The following is a 6,000-nucleotide window of genomic DNA, read 5'->3' as shown; positions in this document are numbered from 1 at the left end:
ACATGGCAACCGGACATTTGCCATGTTAGACATGTACACTTATGTTGCTGCATATCCACAACCAAATAAACTTCTCTAGTAAAAACCTTGAACGTCCCACCCAAATAAGGCATCACAGTAATCGGAGCAGATCTCGTGATATTTGACATTAGGTTTTCCTCTGTTTTGGGTCCAACCACGCTCTTCCACTTATCTGTACCACGCATATGGGTGTCCAACATGGCTACAAGCTTATCCATGTGCATCATCAGCAACGTATAAATTGTTTGGTGGCGTTCCTCTCTTAACCACGCATTAAAGGACTCTGCAATATTAGTTGTCATTTTATCCCAACGTTTTTTAAGGAACTTTGACATCGCCCAATGCTCCAGACTATTCTCCACAACCCACCTTGCTAGGTCGCCATTAAAACACACAAGTTTTTCAAACGCCTCATTGTAGTCTATATCCAACCGAGCATATGCAATGTTGTCTAAAAGCAACAAAGCATCTTCTTTCCCTTTCTTTCCCCTAATGTTTTGCCTGTTGAAGAAGCTTGAAAAGTTCTCTTTCACATGTCGATAACAATAGGCGTGATTTTTTACCTGATTACTACCAAAAAGTGCTTTTTTGTAGACCTAATTATAATGGTTTTAAGCACCTTTGAGTAGTAATCATATTCATTTAACCCAATTAATTCATTAAGGTCCTTAGTGATTGGTTTTAACCTTTTTGTGGCAAGTTGACATGTTTTTATCAGCTTATGAATCGATTCAAGCATGCCAATTGATGGAGGAGCTATTTGGGCGAGTTAAGCAAGGATTTTGGACGATTACAGGCTTGAATTTCAAGTGGAAACACGAGCACAAGCAATGGAGAAGAGGAAAACAGAGTGAAGAAAACAGAATGAAGAAACACCTTGCGAAAATTTCGCAAGGTAGATTTAGGCACATTGCGAAATTCCTTTGAATCTCCTGTTTTGAGACGTTGTTGATGTTATTCCACTACCGGTTCTCCAAGATATTTTGCTTGATTTTTAGCTTTGTAAATACCTATTTTACCCTTGTAATCAACCAATGAATAGGTTGCTTTTGTAATAGCTCTTGTAATTTAGCTTGTTATTGTCTTTAAATAGAGGTGAAGAGCCTCAGACAATCATCATCTAATCTTGTAACCTGTAACTTTATAAGTTATAAGATCACTTTTGTTCATACGTTTCTTTTCTCTTTTCTTTCTCATTTTCTTAGTAGCCAAACATCCTTGGAGGATGAAATCCCCAAGGATGAGAGGCTAAAACCTTTTAGTTTCTTGAAGTAATGGATGCCATGTGAAGCTCCCGTGTTAGGATGGAGATTTCCAAGCCATGAATGTAAGTAGCTGAGCGTCATAAATGTTTTCATTCAAAGTAAAGCTTTTAATCCCTCTGACTTGCTTTGAATGGCCAATACTTGATAACCTTTTGGTCTCAGTGGATTCTTATTGTTAGATCCACTGACGTTCATTAGTTATCTCCTACGAGCCATTGTATTGCAAGTCGAGGAGATGACCTATATCATTAAAAGGGCATTTATGAGGTTCAGCTACCCTTTTTGTAAGTTTTCAAGGACTAAAACTCAGTTGTTAAACTCATACCGGTTCGGGAAGTAAGCATCACCTTAGTTGCTTCCCCAACTCGAGGTGAAAAGTCCCAAAATCTCCATTTTTACACAGTGAGTTAAGCATGGCTATCCAAAGCTTTGAGAAACTTCTTTTTCCATCTTTTAACCTATTTTCATGTTAGTTTAGTTTACAACACCTTCATCTTTTTATGTTTTCATCTTAACCTACTTTTTATTAAGAAAAGTTCACTCCATCCTCCGAACTTCACCAGTTAAAGTAAAAACCCTTCCCAGTGTTCGATCCTAGAGCCACTATGCTATAGTAGCTTTGCTACTTTAGTGTAAGGACCTTAGGTATAAATTTTGTTGATACCCTTACATGCCAAGCTACCAAGAGTCGGGTTATCAAATGGCGCCGCTGCCGGGGAGGGTGCTACTTCACTGTGAATAAATCAGCCGGAGGTAACTTGTGAGACTTCTCATGAGTAAGGTGAATTCTATCTCATTTTTCATTTACTAACTTTTTATTTTAGTTTTAGAACATTTTTAACTTAGTTTAGATAAGTTTCTTTTAGCTTTTAACTTTCATTTTTAGTTTATTTTTCATACTCTGTTTTTCCTTCCGCATGCTCTGTTTTTTTCTTCTTTTTCTTTGTTTTGTTTATTTGTTTTGTTCCAGCTGAATCCGTGCATGCCCTATTGGATTAGAGACCAAGAGGGAAGGTTAGTGTGGATAGAGACTCCACGAGCTACTGAATTAGAAATTATTTTGGAAGTCATGGAGAATCAGCCAGAGGATCAACATTCACAACACGGGCAGGGGAATGATCCGAACTTGTATAGGTCCATGAGGGACAGGATGCACCCTCCGAGGATGAGTGCACCATCTTGCATCATTCCTCCTACAGAGCAATTGATTATCAGGCCACACATCGTGCCTCTGCTTCCTACTTTCCATGGGATGGAAAGTGAAAATCCATATGCGCACATAAAGGAGTTCGAAGATGTGTGCAATACTTTTCAAGAAGGAGGAACAGCTATTGAGCTTATGAGGTTGAAGCTCTTTCCATTCACATTAAAGGACAAGGCCAAGATATGGCTCAATTCCTTGAGGCCGAGAAGCATAAGAACATGGACAGAACTTCAAGCTGATTTTTTGAAGAAGTTTTTCCCTACTCACAGAACAAATGGATTGAAGAGACAAATCTCCAACTTCTCAGCACGTGAGAATGAAAAATTTTATGAATGCTGGGAGAGGTATATGGAGGCCATCAATGCATGTCCTCACCACGGCTTTGATACATGGCTTTTGGTGAGCTATTTTTATGATGGCATGTCATCTTCAATGAAGCAGATATTGGAGACAATGTGTGGGGGCGATTTCATGAGCAAGAACCCTGAGGAGGCTATGGATTTCCTAAGTTATGTCTCAGAGGTTTCCCGTGGATGGGATGAGCCCACTAACAGAGAAATGGGGAAGAGGCCAGTTCAGCAAATGTCAAGAGTCGGGTTATCAAATGATGGAGGTTCCACCGAGATGTACAGTCTGAGTGAAGACATGGAGATGAAAGCCAAGGTAGCTGCCATGGCTAGAAAAATAGAGGAAATGGAGTTGAGAAAAGTTCACGAAGTCCAAGCTATTTCAGAACCTCAACAACCAGCCAATCCTTGCTCCATATGTCAGTCATTTGAACATATGGTGGAAGAATGTCCCACCATTCCGGCAGCAAGAGAAATGTTTGGGGAACAAGCTAACCTGATTGGCCAATGGAAGCCAAATTCAAATGCTCCCTATGGCAACACGTACAACTCTAACTGGAGGAATCACCCAAACTTTGCATGGAAGCCAAGGCCAAACTCATATCAGTCACCAGCCCAATCAAGCCAACAGAGTCAAGGTCAATCCTCAGTTGAGCAAGCACTCATAAGCCTTAGCAAGGTTATGGGTGACTTTGTGAGTGAGCAAAAATCCATCAACTCTCAACTAAATCAAAAGATTGACAACGTAGAGAGTACATTGAACAAGAAGATAGATGGGATGCATAATGAGTTGTCTCAGAAAATTGATAACATCCAATATTCCATCTCAAGGCTCACAAATTTGAACACTGTCAATGAGAAAGGGAAGTTTCCCTCTCAGCCTCACCAAAATCCTAAGGGGATACATGAAGTGGAATCCAAAGACGAGGATTCTTCAAAGGTGAGAGACGTGCAAGCTATTATCACTTTGAGAAGTGGTAAGGAAGTGCATCAGCCGGAGCATGATCAGAGGAAAGCCAAAGAAGACAAGGCTGATAGAAATGAAGAAAAGAAGAATGAACAAAAGGGAAAGGAAGTTCAGATGAAAGAAAGCATCATTCCTAGCATGGATGAGGAACCTCAAATTCTTTTAAAGGAAGGCATGATGAAGAAGCACATGCCTCCTCCATTTCCTCAAGCCTTGCGTGGGAAGAAACCGATCAAGAATGCTTCTGAGATTCTTGATGTGCTAAGACAAGTGAAGGTGAATATTCCTTTACTTGATATGATCAAGCAAGTACCCACATATGCAAAGTTTTTGAAGGACTTGTGCACTGTGAAAAGAGGACTCAATGTTACAAAGCAAGCCTTCCTAACTGAGCAAGTGAGTGCTATAATCCAATGCAAGTCTCCAATCAAATACAAAGATCCTGGGTGTCCTACAATCTCAGTCAATATTGGAGGAACCCAAGTGGAGAAGGCATTGCTTGATTTGGGGGCAAGTGTTAACTTGCTTCCATACTCTGTATACAAGGAGCTGGGGTTGGGAGAACTCAAGCCAACATCGATCACCCTATCCTTAGCTGACCGATCAGTGAAAATCCCCAGGGGGGTAATAAAGGATGTATTGGTTCAAGTTGACAAATTCTACTATCCAGTAGATTTTGTGGTGCTTGATACGGATCCCATTGTCAAAGGGATCAACTATGTTCCAATCATCCTTGGAAGACCATTCCTTGCAACATCCAATGCAATCATCAATTGTAGGAATGGGGTCATGCAACTCACTTTTGGGAATATGACATTGGAACTCAACATCTTCCATCTATGTCAAAAGCACATCCATCCTGAAGAAGATGAGGGCCCGGAAGAAGTGTGTATGATAGATACCCTGGTGGAGGAGCATTGTAATCAGAGTATCCTTGATCAGTTTGAAGAGAATTCAGATGAAAGCCATGAAGATCTTGATGATGGGTTAGCTGAACCCATGGGAATGAATGCCATTATGTCAAACTGGAGACAAAAGCCAGTGATCCTCCCTTTGTTCAAGGATGAGGAAGAGATGAAAGAAGCTAAGGATGCAATCTTTAAGCTTGAATTGAAGACCCTTCCTGCCGAGTTGAAGTATGCTTACTTGGAGGAAGGCAATAAAGCCCCGGTGGTAATTTCTTCTTCTTTAACCGTTTCACAAGAGGACAATCTTCTGAGAATCCTTAGAAAGCATAAGAAGGCCATCGGATGGCAAATTTCTGATTTGAAGGGGATAAGCCCATTGATTTGCACGCACCATATTTATATGGAGGAGGAAGCTAAGCCAACTCGTCAGCCACAGAGGAGATTGAATCCTCATATGCAAGAGGTAGTAAGGGCTGAAGTGTTGAAGCTTCTTCAAGCGGGCATCATTTACCCCATTTCGGATAGCACTTGGGTGAGTCCAACCCAAGTTGTTCCAAAGAAGTCCGGGATAACCGTAGTCAAGGGGGAAAATGGAGATGAAGTGTCCACACGCCTCACAACTGGTTGGAGGGTGTGCATTGACTATAGGAAGCTGAACGCAGTAACGAGAAAGGATCACTTCCCTTTACCTTTCATGGATCAAGTCCTTGAGAGAGTATCTGGGCATCCTTTTTATTGCTTCTTGGATGGGTATTCTGGGTATTTTCAAATAGAGATTGATGTGGAGGACCAGGAGAAGACTACCTTCACTTGTCCATTCGGCACCTATGCTTATAGGCGGATGCCTTTTGGATTATGCAACACTCCTGCTACCTTCCAAAGATGCATGCTTAGCATCTTCAGTGACATGGTTGAATGAATCATGGAAGTCTTCATGGATGACATAACTGTGTATGGGACTTCTTTTGAGGATTGTTTGTCACATCTTGAAGATGTTTTGAAAAGATGCATAGAGAAAGACCTCGTACTCAATTGGGAGAAGTGCCATTTTATGGTAAATCAAGGTATTGTTCTTGGGCACGTAATCTCAAAGAAGGGTATAGAGGTAGATAGAGCTAAGGTGGAACTAATTGTGAAGTTGCCACCTCCCACCAATGTAAAAGGAATAAGGCAATTCCTTGGGCATGTCGGGTTCTATAGGAGGTTTATAAAGGATTTTTCCAAGATTGCCAAACCTCTTTGTGAGTTATTGGTGAAGGATGCCAAGTTTGAGTGGGATGATAAATGT

This window comes from Vitis vinifera, chromosome 18, assembly GCF_030704535.1.
Source record: "Vitis vinifera cultivar Pinot Noir 40024 chromosome 18, ASM3070453v1".
Classification (NCBI taxonomy): Eukaryota; Viridiplantae; Streptophyta; class Magnoliopsida; order Vitales; family Vitaceae; genus Vitis; species Vitis vinifera.
This window is presented reverse-complemented; position numbering follows the sequence as displayed.